Genomic DNA, 16,529 nt, shown 5'->3' with positions numbered 1-16,529 from the left:
GGTGGTTAATATATCTACCTCTTCATATATCAACGCCACTTATATTTTGTTGGAAGACACTAAAGATCGAAAATCAAGCATGCTAATTAATTAGTTTCATTCTCAGTTAACTTGAAGGTTGCATATAAAAAGGAAATCAGGTTGACTGTGAGCAAGGAGACTGAATAGTTCAGATAAAAAGATCAAGAGGAGAAGGTATACAGGAAAGAAAGGGAAAGAATGTCAGCACGCTTAGCAGAATAAAAGGTCTCCTTTAATGACTCAAAGTGGAACAATTTCCCCCTATCCTGTCACTGAACACAGGGAAAGTTAGAGGGCAGAATCCATTATATATATGGAGGCTGCAGGATCTGCATATAAACTTTCATAGAAAAAAAGTGAGTATCTAGTAAGATAGAGAAGAAAAGAAAAGTTGGAAGTATATTCAAAGATAATGTTCTGGATGGCATTGAACAGGCATTTTAGTGAGATTCTTTTGGATATATAGAGATAGGGCTTACCAGGTTTTTCAAGAAAGGAGGATACAGATATTGTCACAAAAGGACCAGAGATCCCATGGGAAGGACAAAAATACAGCAGGACCAGGCATTACTACATCTAAGGCTGGATCCAGGACTCTCTGCTGGGCCTGAGCACAGGAGTTCGTGAATCATCACACTAATGGTTAATCTTTGATGAAATTTAGCTAACTCTGTTGGTGTTTACTTCTATGTGTCTACTCTTCCCTGTGCCAAGTGATTTCTTTTCCCTGTAGTCTACATGTTTTCTCTAGCTCGTGGCTTCAGTTGCCTCTCAGTTTTAGCTTATTTATAAACTACCATGGCCTGTACTCTGTATTTGTGGAAAGCAATTCACCTGTCTCTCACAAACTGTCCAATTATCCTTATTCTTCCTAACTTCTCTTCAATCAGCTCATACAACCTGCTGGCCTAAGGAGGCTGGCCTATGACTCAGGAGAAAGGCTGAAGTCACAGGCTGGCCTGCTCCTCTAGCAAGGGCTTTGTGTAGGACAGTTTTCTTTAGAAAGGGCTATTGGAGTAGCACATTTTATGATGAATAGATCAAGAAAAACAGTCATCCCTGAAAACGCTTTGTTGGTTTTCTTAGTCACCTGTGATATCTGAACTTCTGCTCTTATGGTATGGTTCTCAGCTTTATATTTCCACCTAAAACTCTTTTCATCTCAAAGACTAGGAAGCATTATGTTTTTGTTTGCATCAAGAAAAAATCTATATAAGATGAATTAATGTATGGATGAATGAATAGATTTTTTCCACAATTTTTTCCAGTAGATTGGATGATAATAGTGCTTGGCATTAATCATTTTACTTCAAAAGTCTGACTTTATATGGTTACTATTTCAAAACACTCAAAATTATACATCATGTATTTCTTTTCTTGGATATTCTGTTATCATTTCTCCCATATAACTTACTGAAGTTAATTAGCAAACCTTTCTTTCTAGTTTCAATGCCTATGTTCTAATTCTTTGGTTTCAGTGATTAGTTTTGGCCATTTAAATATTATCAAAATTGCATTGATAAAAATACTGATATAGTTAACTATGAATTTTATATCAACTCAAATTCTTATAGATAGTTAGAGCTGTGTACCTCTACTACACCAAGAGAACTTTTTAAAAGTTGGTGAAAAATTGTTTTACTACATTTTAATCTTGTCTGTAACTTCCTGAATAACTTACATAAATAAGATTGTTTTTTCTTCTTATTAATAGTGACAATATTAGAAATCTATAGGTACAGTTTACATGCATTTTTAATGTCTTATTAGTAGCAAAATTGTATGAGATTTTATGGCAGGTGGCTTAATCATCATTTCATTGAGTCACATTAAACCACAAAGTTACTCATGATGTCTTGCATGCTTTCCAATGAGAGGTGAGGTATTAACATAGTGTACTTATTGGAGTACATGCTAAAATTTTCAATAATTTTGTGGAGTTGACAGGAGATAATTCCTATCTTAAAATTTTTAAGATATAATTCAGATCTTAAAATTTTAAAAATATATACAAATATTGCAAGGAAACCAGACTTTTGTATTTAAAAGCTGCTACTCTGAAGTGGAAATTTGTGTCTAGCAGTTTACATTTTCTTTATAAGATATTCTGAGTTCTGCCTTATGGTAAAGATTCTGTCATGATAAAATCAATCTAAGTTTTACTAATCAAGGAAATTTATTAACTAAGTGATTATTTATTGGAATTAAAATTTGTGGAAATTTTAAAAAATAGATTTTCAGAAGATACTAGCATTTAGAAAATAATATAAATCACATAATTCATGAAATTTTTAGTAGGATGAATTACATTAACTTGAATGATGATTGCAGTACATATGCCATACCCAAACTAAAGAATGGTGCCACTTGACAATTACAAAAGTTTCTATTCATGTTTCATGCCATTTGAAAAAACACACTTTTTGCATCTATTGATAGGAAAATCAAGATGCTTTTCATTCTCCCAAAGCATATTGCCACATAACTCTGTTTCTTGTAATGAGTCAAGGCAAGAGTTAGAAATAAGTTCAAGATTATTTGTTCCTTTTGTTAAATATATGAAGCCAGAGATTCTTTGTGCCATAGGAACATTAGTATGTCATTTAAATGCTAGTGTATCCCATGTTTTTTTTTTTTTTTTCAGAAAATTGTCAACCGCAGATGTAGCCATGAAGTTAGTATTATGAGCCAGTAATAGCAAGGGCTTTGCTGTCCTCTCTCTCCACTGTTGTTTCAAACAAACACAAAATCAACAGCATATGCAATCTCAATAAAATAACATAGAGATGTGATCTGTTGCTTTTTTTGAAATGAGATTAAGTCTGTCACATCGTAAATCTACCTGTGTAATGTTTGAGCTTAACGTTTAACTTGAAAAAAAACCTGACATTAGAGTAAATAGTGTGAAGGAATAATTGAATTCAGTTGAGGGTTATAACTGTCTCGTAAGTTTTAACTTTGGAGAAATAGGCCTCCTTGCATAGGCTTCAAATATTTTGAATAAATATTTGTCATAGTGTGTCCGGAATTGGTGGGTTCTTGGTCTCACTGACTTCAAGAATGAAGCCACGAGCTCTCGCGGTGAGTGTTACAGTTCTTAAAGGCAGTGTGTCCGGAGTTTGTTACTTCTAATGTTCGGATGTGTTCGGAGTTTCTTCCTCCCCGTGGGTTCGTAGTCTCATTGGCTTCAGGAGTGAAGCTGCAGACTTTCACCGTGATTGTTACAGCTCATAAAAGCAGTGCAAACCCAAAAAGTGAGCAGCAGCAGGATTTATTGCAAAGAGCAAAAGAACGAAGCTTCCACGCTGTGGAAGGCAACCAGAGCAGGTTGCCACTGGGGCTCCTGCAGCCTGCTTTTATTCCCTTTTCTGGCCCCACCCACATCCTGCTGATTGGTCCATTTTACAGAGAGCCGATTGGTCTGTTTTACAGAGAGCTGATTGGTCCGTTTTGACAGGGTGCAGATTGGTGCATTTATAATCCCTGAGCTAGACACGAAAGTTCTCCACATCCCCACTAGATTAGCTAGATACAGTGTTGATTGCTGCATTCACAAACCCTGAGCTAGACACAGGGTCCTGATTGGTGTATTTACAAACCTTGAGCTAGATGCAGAGTGCTGATTGGTGTATTTACAATCCCTTAGCTAGGCATAAAAGTTCTCCAAGTCCCCACCAGACTCAGGAGCCCAGCTGGCTTCACCCAGTGGATCCCACACTGAGGCTGCAGGTGGAGCTGCCTGCCAGTCCCCCGCCGTGCACCCGCACCCCTCAGCCCTTGGGCGGTGGATGGGAATGGGCGTTGTGGAGCAGGGAGCCGCGCTTGTCCGGGAGGCTGGGGCTGCGCAGGAGCCCACAGCGGGGGGATGAGAGGGGAGGCTCAGTCATGGCGGGCTGCAGGTCCCAAGCCCTGCCCTGTGGGGAGGCAGCTAAGGCCCGGCGAGAAGGGCTGAGGAGTGCGGGTGCATGGCGTGGGACTGCCAGGCAGCTCCACCTGCAGCCCAGGTGCTAAGCCCCTCACTGCCTGGGGCTTGTGGGCTGGCCAGCCGCTGGGAGTGCGGAGCCTGCGGAGCCCACCCAGAATTCTAGCTGGCCTGGAAGCGCCACTTGCAGCCCCGGTTCCCGCCTGTGCCTCTCCCTCCACACCTCGCAGCAAGCCGAGGGAGCCAGCTCTGGCCTCGGCCAGCCCAGAGAAGGGCTCCCAGGGTGCAGCGGCGGGCTGAAGGGCTCCTCAAGCGCGGCCAGAATGGGCACCAAGGCCGAGAAGGCACTGAAGGTGAGCGAGGGCTGCGAGGGCTGCCAGCATGCCGTCAGGACGCTGTCACCTCTCAATAGGCTTCTTTGGCAAATATTTATTCAAAACCTATTCTATTCAAGGCAGAGGAAATGTATTATGGAGACTACAAATAACTATAAACAATGTAGCTAGAATCTAAACGCATGAAAAAAATTAATTTACCCAACAGTAAGACTTTTTAGCCTGCAAGCTCTATATTCAGTAAGAAGAAAGGCAGGCTGAAATTTTGACCCCTTAGTTGCCACATATGAGGAACCATGCTCTACATATGGGATTGAAATGTCTTGATGTGGCGCTTCACCATTCGCCATTCAGAAAGCAATGACATAAAAGAAAAGCATTTATGATTATTTCAATTATAGAAGATCATGTTGTCAAAATTTGAATGTATAATTTGTGGACACGAAACTAATACCCGTTATATAGACATAGTCATCAACCATAAGGAAATAGTGTGATAAGAAAATTGTATGATTCATTTTTTTTATGTCTTAACTTTTATCTAAGCCTGGGTTTTAATGAACATACATAGAGCCAAGAACAGTGCCCAACATGCGTTTTTTCTGAATTATTGCAAAGCAGTTTCTTTCCCTCATTTAAGCTTATCAGTGTTCTTTTATATATTCAAATCGGTGTGTGTTTCAATGTCCTACAAGATACCTATGTTAAGTTATCTATATTTTCTCCTAGTTTGCTTTTAAGAATGGACAGGAATGATAAAACCAAAGAATTATGGTAAGCAAACAAGAAGTGGACAGTTCCGAAATTCGCATATTTTATTAATATAGTACTGATATCCTTTTGCTTTAAAGTAGCTTTTGGAAGGAGATTAAGTTATCTCTACTAATTCCCTTAACTATCTTCTTTGGTTTATCATGCCTCATTGTTGTGGTAATATCCAATAATTGAGTAAGAAAATATTATTACTTACCAATCTTTTAGGTACAAGTATGTGTCATAGCCAGGTATAATTTTAACCCAGAGATGATTTTCTTCTAAAAGCAATTAACATTCTATTTAATGAAATTATGTTGTATACTAGATATAATAAGAAAATAATCTTCATTTTTTAGGAAAGTATAAATACAACAAAAATATAAAGTATATTGTGATATACTTATAAATAAATAATTTATAATTTATAATAAAAAATAAATACGAAGTATTTATTCCACAAAGTCATCTGACATTGAAGTATTTGCAAACTAAGATTTTATCACATCAATAATGATTTTATTATTTTCATATAGCAAGCAAAACTGGAAAAGAATTGATCAATATTCATCATCAAAGGAATCATTAATTCCAAATAACACAAAATGTACAGATAGAAAGCTGAAGCTAATAAAAGGTTAATAATTACATTAAATCAAATTTCTACATATAAAAACTGTCAGTCATTTTAATAAGCATAATAAAGAGCACTAATAATACTGAATTTTTATATAACGTATAATAGATTTATATATAACAATACTGCATATTTTAGATAAGGCTCCGCTTTTGTATTTCACGTTTCTCTAGATAAAATTTCTTGGCTGGGTACAGTGGCTCACTCCTGTAATCCCAGCATTTCAAGAGGCTGAGATGGGAGAATCACTTGAGCCCAGGAGTCGAGACCAACCTGAACTACATAGGGATATACCATCTCTACAAAAAGTTTTTTAAAAAAATTATCCAAGCCTGGTGTATAATTATCCTCTCACCTGTGGTCCCAGCTACTTGGAAGGGTAAGGTGGGAGGGTGTCTTGAGCCTGGGAGGTCAAGGAGGCTGCAGCAAGCCATGATCTAGCCACTGCACTCCAGTCTGGGTGACTGAGTGAGACCCTGTCTCAAAAAACCTAAAAAGGAAAGAACACGTTTTATTGCATTTATTCATCCAAATATAGTTAATTTGTAATACAATAACATTAATGTAACAAAACGATTTAAATTTTTCTTCTGTTTGCAGCATCACAGAATGTGTTGCTGATATAAATAATTTTCAGTTTTCTACAAAGAACTTATTTTTCTATTAGAAGTTTTCTTAATAAACAAAGGTATATGGTGAAAGTGAATTCATTATTTCGGTTACAAGAGTCTTGGATAATGCGTTTCAAAGGCATTTCTAACAACTACAATAACAACAGCAATTTAGCCAATTTCCTACTATATTGAAACTGTTAAAACAGCTATTTTGTTGTTTTTTATAAGTCCTCCTAGCAGATTAACATTTCTTTGCATAGCTTAATCCCATCTTTGCATAATGTACAGATGCACACTAGTCTCATATTTACTATCACTTTTCAATTTTTCTGTTAAAAGACATACAAAATTAAAAATACCCAATAAATTAGAAATACATAGATAAAATAATCAAAATAAAAAATTGAATACATTTGATGGCTTTGCTAAACTTTCAAAAATAGGACTAAAATGTGGCTTTCTATACATGAAAATTACACTTCTTTTTAAGGTTCAAAACTAGTGGATTAAACTCTTGCACAAAGACTCCTTTGATTTTAGTTGTTTATCATTTCAGAAGAAGCAAATCTTATGTTTTTTCCCTGTAAAATTGAAGGTGTGCAGATGACCATATTATTTAATTTAAAAGGGATCATTTGACCTCAATTTACTTGATGATATGACTTCTTAATTAAACTCTTCAAACTTGTTTTTTTTCTTTCTACCAACTAAGCTGTAAGAATGCTATGAAAATTGGTAAAAACTAATCAGTAAATTGAGATGATGTTTGACAATTGTGTTTCAAGGCCTGACAGCAGACTCTTGAGGATAACCCTTTGTGTGGTGCTATATTTGGCAGGCATTGTTGCTCAACATAAAATTTTCTTACTTATGCTACATATGGTTTTTTAAAATTGTGTTTTGCATTTTAGATCTGTGACTTTTTTGTGGGAAATGTTGCTCTCCTAGTAGCATATGTGTCATTGTTTGTAGCGTTTATCCAGCATTGTAACTTAGTTTTCTGTTTGTTTGTTTTTTTGATAAACCTCCAATCTCATCTGGACTATCAGATTTCAAAAACCAGCTGAAGATTTGGATGCGAATTCTGGATGTTAAAGGAGTTGTTCAGGTTTCATCAGTACCAAAGGGAATTCCTTTTTCTTAGAGGTGAATGAATGAATTCTACATTCTAGGTGTTATATGAGGAGAGAGAAACATTTGATTAATACATGGCAATGAGTCATCTGATTACAGCTATTACCACGGGGAAAGTAGAATATCTGTTTCAATCTCTTTCTAATTTTATCTCTTCCTCTTTAGAATATTAAAGGAAGAAAAAATTGTCAACTAGTATTCCTAAAGTAATTCCATAATAATTTTGAATTATTTATCTTTTATGCTAATTGGTATATTTGCCAAGATCAGATTACAAAAATATAAACCAAGACCGCTTTGCAGAAAATGTTTTTTCTTTGGTCAGTATGGATTGCAAAATATATTGGATATCTTGAAGAGGGAGAGAGAAGTGGAGAGATGGCTTGAAGCTAAAGAAGATTACTTCCCAGTCATCCCAGCCCCCAGTGTATAGTTAAAAAAAAAAAAAAGAAAAACCCTTGACTATTCTTGACTATTTTTTTCCTCTCCTTTACAAGAAAATCACTCTTTAGTTACTCATTTCCTTTCCCCATGGTCAGGTTGCCTGCATCTCCAAACACTTGTAAGTACTGTATGTTCTGACATATCCTGAAGTCATGCATTAGCACCTTTTCATTCAGCAAAGGGTGAGAACAGATATCTTTTGGCAGCTGACAGCAGGGCGCAGGCAGCAAGTCGGAGAAGGAAGCGGACGACCGAGGACACTGTGGTGGCCTAGTGGCTAGCAGGACTAATGCACCGGCTGTGAATAACCCCTTTTTCCCCTCCTATCTACCCAACAGATGTCTCTCTGTCATTGTCATGTCCTCAAGCTATCCCAGTAAATGATTTGTGCATTGCAACTGAGTCACCAATGTGGCAATTGAACCTCTTCACAGCTCAGAATTGTTGATGTGTGCACGGAGGGCCCTGTGGTTGTACTGAACGCATGTATGAACAGGGATGAACTGCAGAGGGACTGGGGGGCAAGCACCCGAGAAAGAGGATGAGAAAGGGAAGCAGGAGACAGAGAGGATACTGAAATGTCAAGGTTACCTTGTTTTGCCTGGAGAATTAAAAGGAAGGGCACATTATTACGTCTGCCTCTATTTGGTCTTTTGGCTCTCTTAGGCTGAAGCAGCCCCTTGCTGCTCTGGTAGATATACATATCACTTTGAAAGATTAAAAAATGAAGAATGCAGTGATCTGTATTGCATATATGCTTTATTCTGTGGAAAGAATGTTAATAAATACACTGAGAGCCTGCAAAGTTTGCCAATATAAATAATGTGGCATTTCAAAGTCTGTCAGTAAATGTAAATGAATTTTTCAATGTAAAAATATAGTTCAGTTATAAATTGGAGTCATGCTTGACATTAGTTGGGCATTAGAAGATATTAATTAGATACTGCTCACTTCTCTCTGATTTCTTTATATTAAGTGAATTTTCAGGAAAGAGGAATTTGCAAGCATGCAGTTTAGAGATTTTTATTCTCAAAAACAAACTGGTTGGTAATTTTTAGTGGAGAAATAAATGCTTTTTTCAAAAATCTTGTCAGTGAGCTGTCTAAAAATGCCCTTCCCAATATGAACACAATATGGAAAAGCTAATCCATTTTAATACTTTGTAATGATAATAAGCTACAGTGAACAAGTAGCCTAGGGAAAAGATAGTAGTAGTCACCTTTAAACAGAAAGAGAATAGCAAGTAATTGTACATTTTTACAGTAGGCTGATGGCAACATTTCCTGTGACTTTGAACTTACTTTGGCTGTCACCATCCTGGCAAACATTTTGCATATCAATCAGTTGTATTTCTTGCATGACATTTGCAGCATAATGCAGAAATTTACTTATGTGATCTTTGTATGTAAGCAGACAGTTTATAAGTAAATAATTGTGCTCCTTCATGCCACAGATGAGGATTTAACCTGCATGTGGGACTGCTAAGACCTTTTAAATATCAACACAACATGCAGTTTCCATTTAATGTTCTTATTCTTGTTTAAATCAGTCTTCATCTGTGTTTGGCATGATTCACCCTATGTGATTTATGTGGTTGTAGGGTGCTGCGTGTGTGTGTGTGTGTGTGTGTGTGTGTGTGTGTGTGTGTGTGTTTTCCAGCAGTTAATTACTGGGACTGAGATTCCAGAAATAGTTTTTATAATAGTGTCTGAATCTTAATTTCTTCAAAACTTGTCATGTTAACTTTTTGTTTTGTATTTGACAAAATCTGTAATTAATCACCAGAAAAAGAAGCATATCTAGATATTGACTTTTAAAATTGCATAATTTTAATTTATTGGGCTTGTTTGAGTATTTTTTTCTAGTCTGTATTACCTAACATTTTTGGGACACCATTACATAAAAACAGATTTTTGAGGTTTTCAATTTAAAATGTCAAAGTATCCAGGTTCTGTGCTCTTTAGTGTCCTTCAGAATAGTTTCCTTCCAAATAAATAATAATATTTAAATGCTGTATTTATTTTAGAAAAAAATGTAAAGTGCCCCCACATTGCATAATGTATGTTACTCAAAAATATTTTTATGATATCATTTTGTAGTTAAATTTCCCTTCCATATTCTGCTTGGAGATGAACATTTTTTTTAGGATTCGTTTTTGGAGGCAGGCAATCACTTACCTGGTTTGAATTAAGACTCTTCAGATACACTCTGCTGCCTGTGAATAATCTCTCAGTAAATACTAGTACTTGTTACATTAATAAAACATCTTTAAAAATACATGTTTTTTATTCTAACATAACTTTAGTTCTTGTAGAGTCTAATAAAATATGTTCAGTTGTACTATGTGAACACTTTACCTACTTCTGATATTTGTATGGGTTAATTGATAATTAGCTTCCAAGGTTAAAGAGAGAAAATAGAATGCAGCCTGGCCCTAGGAACTGGAAAGAACGAAAATTAGAAAATGAAAGAAACATAATGAAAGAATTGGAGCAAATTGTAAACTTTCTTTTTTTAGGGAAAAAAAACATATAATTTTAATTTTGTCACTATTCAATGCAACATTCTCTTTTCATGGCCAAGAAAATGAAGTAAAAGGAAAAAGTAAGTGCTAAATTGTTTCAGTGATAGCTAGCTGACTCCTACTCATTCATGCTTAGCTGTCAAGCCAGAGACATTCTGTATACTCTGCATTTAAACTTAACCATGTGACTAGTTCTTACCAAATTAATATGAAATGAATTGATGTGTGTCACTTCTGGGTTGAGGTAGATACTTATGTAGATAGAGACTACCACTAAAGACTCTCTCCATTTCTGCCAGATAAATAAAAGTGGGGCCATAGTATAAGAGTAATTTGGATTTCTGAGTTACTTCTTAGGAGGCAAGCTCTAAACATATCAGAAAGACATGAGAAATATATATTTAATGGTTTACCTACTGTAGTTGGGCAGTTTGTTTCAACTATCACCTCCCTATTACAGATATTAATTAACATTTATTTCCTCTTGTGTACATTCATTCAATCCTCACAAAATCTTTACAAAATAGATATTATGAAATCTATTTTGTAGTAGAGGCTTCTGAGACTTGGTATATTTGATTGACTTGTTCAATACAACAACAGCATTAGAATTTGAGCTTCCTGTTTGAGACCTAAATTTATACTGTTTCCAGCATACTTCTTCAATGGTCTACTTTTAAAATCCTTATATTTATATTAATTTGACGTGATATGTCTGCATTAGTGGTGAAGAGTATGGTTGTATGTTCTTTATAATATAATGACAGATTGGAAGTTAAGAACTGCTGCTCCACAATCTGAAAATACCTTCAAGTGAATGGGATGAAAGCAAGGTATACCTTTCTTTGTAAGATGATAAATTATTTTAGTGTCAATTGGCTTTATAGAAGATGAATAAAGCTAAAAATCCCCAGGAAGGCTTAAAAACATTGTTTATGTTATGAAAGACATATTATTGGGCTTTATAAAACCAATTGGGTAAGTGCTGATGCTGTTGATACTACTAATAATTCAGTTTTTCATCTGCCTTTTTTTCTGCTAAGCTTACTTATATACTTACATTATTTGAATTTTCTGATATCTATCTATTCATCCTCTCTTGCTGCCAAAACTGATATTTAGAAAAAAAAACATCCTGTATTTCTAGAAATCAGAGTATCTATGAAGCATTTGAACATTTCCCAATTCAATGCACTTACCTGGGAATGTATTTGGGTAATGGCACTTTTTGGTTATTTGTAGTTTTGCCACTAACATGCAACTATTGTTCAATCTTTTACATTATACCACTTTCGAGAAGGAGAGTAAGGAATTCATTTATCAGAATGTTTGATCCATATTATTCTTATTAACAAGAGTCCCATAGGCCTCAGTTTTAGAAAAATTTATATGGTTCACTAGTTGTTTCAGAAATAGATGAAGATACAATAGTAATTCAAGGTTGTCCCAGTGGTTCTCGAACTTTTAACAACACTGGAAATACCTGATGGGTATGTTAAGGCAAATTGCTAGACCCTACCACCAGAGACGTTGACTCAGTAAGTGTAGACTAGCGCTCACTAGTTTTATAAGTTTACATCTGATAATAATGTTACTAATCCAGTGACTACACTTCAAGAATCATGTTCTAGAACAAAATGCTTTCAGGTGAATTTGTTTAGCAATGAACGCATATGAAAATATGCCATGTCAAAGTTCTTTCTGGATCACCTTGTAAACGTTAAAAAAAAAAAGGAAGAGAAAAAAGTCCAAATGATTGGCCTTTAACATCTGCTTTGTTCAGTTATTGGATGAAGGGGGCGCAGATAGGCATGCTCTCCGGTGCAGTGTTGCTCTGCAGCTGAGGCAATCCCTGAAGAAGGGGCTGGCAGCTGAAAGCTCTCTGTGGACACCACTCGCAATAGCTGGAGCAAGTCCTTCCTTGAAGGGGATTTGAGTGGACATCTGCATGTCCACCACACCCAACTTAAAATTTTCAAAGCCTTGTATTATCTGGAGTTGACCTGATTTTCATATCTCAAACATGTAATTCTCCCTTTTGTTAAATAAGATCCACTTACCCACACATTGCTGTACACAAGCCAAGCTTTTTCCTTTTTTCAGTACAAAGTTTTCCCCATACTGTTATATCTTTCTGAAATGCTATTCTTTCATTCTCCTCACCAGTAATTCTCCTGATTTGTTTCTTATATAAGACCCCTGACAAAATGTTTCATCTCAGGTTTATCATTCTGGCTAATGCGGCTCCCCCTGAAAAATCTCTGTAACTGTACTCTTTCCATTTCAGTCATAGCACTTACCACTTTTTGCAATTTTCTCTATAAACTTGTGTTGTTGTTGTTTTTTTTCCTATCCCCTCTATAGATCTTAACCTCTATGGGAACAGAAGCTATGTTGTTCACCAGTGTAAACCCAAAATCATGAAGAACATAGGCTGTTAGCCCTAATGCAGGCTCTCTTTAAATATCTGCTGTAGGAGTATGGTAGAGATGATCACCAAAAGTTCCTGACCCTTCCGTAGTATAGAGTTATTGTAGAGTGATGGGTAACTGTGTGGCCATGGACTACTTCCCTTGCCCCATCCACTGCCTGTAGTGGTTCCTAATCATGAATAATTTTAACCCCAGGGATATATGGCAATCTCTGGAAACATTTTTAGTTGTCACAACTTGGAGGAAGGTGGGTTGCTACTGGCATCTGCATCTAGTGAGTATAGACCAGTGATACTGCTAAACATTCTATAGTACACACAATAGCTTCCTACAACAAAGAATTTTCTTGCCCAAAATACCAGCAGTAGTAAGTTTTAGAACATCTGTGTTTTAGTTTTCTATTCCTGCTTTAATAAATTATCATACACTCACTGTTATAAAACAACACAAATTTATTATCTTTACAGTTCTTTTATGGGTTCACAGAGCTAAAAATCAAAGAGTCTGATTGAATTCTATTCCTTTCTTGAAACTTAAGGAGAATCCATAACCCTCCTTTTTTTTGAGATGGAGTCTCACTTTGTCACCCAGGCTGGAGTGCAGTGGCACGATCTCGTCTCACTGCTACCTCTGCCTCCTGGGTTCAAGTGATTCTTCTGCCTCGGCCTCCCGAGTAGCTGGGACTATAGGCGTGCACAACCACGCTTGGCTAATTTTTGTATTTTTTTTAGTAGAGACGGGGTTTCACCATATTGGCCAGGCTAGTTTCAAACTCCTGACCTCAGGCCACCCACCTTGGCCTCCCAAAGTGCTGGGATTACAGGCATGAGCCACCACACCCGGCCCATATCCATCCTTTTTTTTAGCTGCTAGAGGCTTCCTGCATTTCTTAAGCTTGTGGCCTCCTTCCTCCAGCTTCCAAGCCAGCGACATTGCGTCTTTCTGGCCATTCTTCTATAGTCATACCTCCCTCTGACCATGCCAGGAGGGTTCTCCTATATAAAGAAATGATTATATTGGGTTCACCTGGATAAGCCAGACTAATCTTTATATTTAGTCTCTTAATCACATCTGCAAAGATCCTTTGACCATGTACACTAATTCAGAGGATCTGACCATCTTATGGTTGGGGGCAGAATTTTGCATAGAACACCTGGGATATGTATGTAATTTTTGCCAGTGGAAAATTAACATTATCAATGTGTGTTCATTCTGATCTAATGGGTTTAAAAAGTGAGTCTGCTGTCTCTCCTCTTTTTCCTTTCTATAATAATCTTGACTCCAGATATTCCAAAAGTCAATAATCTTGACTCTAAAAGATGAAAGATAACAAAATCACAATGTAGAAGTCAAGCCATGAAGAATAAGTGTGAGACAGTTGTGTGAGTGAACAATATATATATTTTCTATTAATTTCTACATGCTTCTGGCATTATATTAAGCCATAGGGCCTTGAGTTTATCTATTACAGCAGCTAGCATTCTTATTGTTATTATTATTGAAAATGATACCTTAGGTTATAACAAAAAGCCTAAAATAGGTTGCTTTGTTTTAGCAGTCAGCTGGCAAGTGACAAGGAAATTAACATCAGAAGAAACACTTTGTTCTGAAGCCCTACACTAGACTTATTGAATAAGAGACTTCTATTGTGCTATGCCATAGGGATTTCATAGTTTTTCTATTAAGGGAGCACACATAACCTTAACTAACACTGTGAGAAACTGGCTGAGTGAATAAATTACTAGGTAAATAAAACAATACATTTCTGAGTTTATATTGCTCACTTATAAAAATAAGTAGAAATCACTGTATGTATGAGCAACAGTAAATAAGTATCCTTAGCACAGATTCCAATAACATCAACTGTATGAACACTGGAATCATGAAGTGTTATTGGCATACCAACAAATGCAAGAAATGCTGAATAGAGGTAACCATAAACACAAACAGATTACTTTCATTTTTCATGTAGCATTCATTATGATTTGCAAACACTAAAATATAAAGGCGCTCTTCTCTACCTTCTGAACACTATGTAACCTATAGATAGTGACAAGGAAGTATGAAAAAAAATCCAAATCCTGAGGCAAAGTAATCTAAACTGTAACCACTGACTCAGGTGATGTGGTTCTCTTCTCCTTCCCATCAGGAATCAGGATTGGAGAGGGTGAGGAGGCTTCGGTGTTTATTTGCACTGTAGGATGAGGGACTGCAGGTGATGTCTTGGAGAAGGTAATAATCTGGATATAGAAGACACAAGTGTTCCCTGGGAAGCACTCTTACTCCATCCTAAGAGAGGAATTGATTTTTGCCTTTCCACGTCTCTACTTGATAACTGCACAAAGATATGCTGGTATTTTACTCCAGTTAATCTTGCCTTCTTTCTTCTAAGATAAGTGTATATTAAGACAGTGAGTCTCATGTAGAGTTGTTTCTTCCTTCTCAAAATCCAGAGTTTAGCCATATAGTTAATCGTTATATAATGACTCCCAGTGTTAAGTAAAGATGAGAGTCATAGAATTCAAAGGCAACTTTGATAATTGTTTAGAACACTAAAAATACTTCATATATTTCTGAAGAAAGATAAGAATTAAGTTATTAGTACCCGGAAACATCTGTATAATTCTATCTCTTCTCATCAGAGTTCTGTTCCCCAAGTCTGGAAGATACTATCACCGACTGGTAGCTACCATTTCATTAGAAATCCCAAAGATATTTAATTTTTAATTTTCAACTGAATTTAACCATTGAAAGCACGATAATAGGAGATTAATGTCTGATGAAATGTGCTGTTAGTAGCATATCATTCAAGAAACATAAATTTCACAATTCAAAACTGCCTTATACATGGAAACACAGCACTCCCTAAACTATGTGTAACTTGAGGGCAAAGACAAAATTTGTGTAGGTTTGAGGAATTTTTTAAAGGGTGAACATATTCTCATCCACATATTTTGTCCTTATACATAACTAGTTCGAATTGCCCTCTCATCTATAAAGTTGGTATAAATTCATGTATGTAATTCTATACCTTTGCTGTATCTCAAATACTTTTCTTAACCCAATATATCCTCTGTATGAATTCCTATGGTTTTTAATCTTGAGGCAAGTGATATATTTCTGTGACATTGAGTGGTAGTATATGATATAAAGAACCCCATGAGATTAATTTGGGGCCTATGTAAATACAACAAGAATGTTGAGAGGTTTCGAAAGCAAACATAGGCTGGGCGCGATAGCTCACGCCTGTAATCCCAACACTTTAGGAGGCCGAGGCAGGTGGATCATGAGGCCAGAAGATCGAGACCATCCTGGCTAACACAGTGAAACCCCGTCTCTACTAAAAATACAAAAAATTAGCCAGGTGTGGTGGCAGGTGCCTGTAGTCCCAGCTACTCAGGAGGCTGAGGCATGAGAATCGCTTGAACCTGGGAGGTAAGAGGTTGCAGTGAGCCGAGATCGTGCCACTGCGCTCCAGCCTAGGCAACAGAGTGAGACTCCATCTCAAAAAAAAAAAAAAAAAGTAAATGTAAACCTCTTTAAACAACAGTGTGTGTATAGAGATTGTGTGTGTCAAAGAGGGGTGTTGTAACATCTGTTCAACTTAGACACTTTCTAGTTATAAACATCTTAGAAAGTTATGGCAATATAAATGTTAAAATCTGTATTCTTATTAAAAGGATTCCCTATTTAATAAATGGTGCTGGGAAAAC

At 36.4% G+C, this 16,529-nt stretch overlaps 1 long non-coding RNA gene across 1 annotated transcript in view; it reads right to left on the bottom strand.

The window, feature by feature from the left end:
• LOC134730424 (uncharacterized) overlaps window positions 1-16,529 on the bottom strand; it is a 365,450-nt gene that overhangs the window by 47,122 nt on the left and 301,799 nt on the right. Inside the window, exons 8-9 of the long non-coding RNA XR_010112184.1 lie at window positions 6,024-6,158; window positions 5,249-5,312 (exon numbers count right to left, since the gene is read on the bottom strand). This is a non-coding gene — a long non-coding RNA (uncharacterized LOC134730424). The remainder of the gene's footprint in view (window positions 1-5,248; window positions 5,313-6,023; window positions 6,159-16,529) is intronic.

Source organism: Pan paniscus, chromosome 4 (genome assembly GCF_029289425.2).
Source record: "Pan paniscus chromosome 4, NHGRI_mPanPan1-v2.0_pri, whole genome shotgun sequence".
NCBI classification, from domain to species: Eukaryota; Metazoa; Chordata; class Mammalia; order Primates; family Hominidae; genus Pan; species Pan paniscus.
This window is presented reverse-complemented; position numbering and strand designations above follow the sequence as displayed.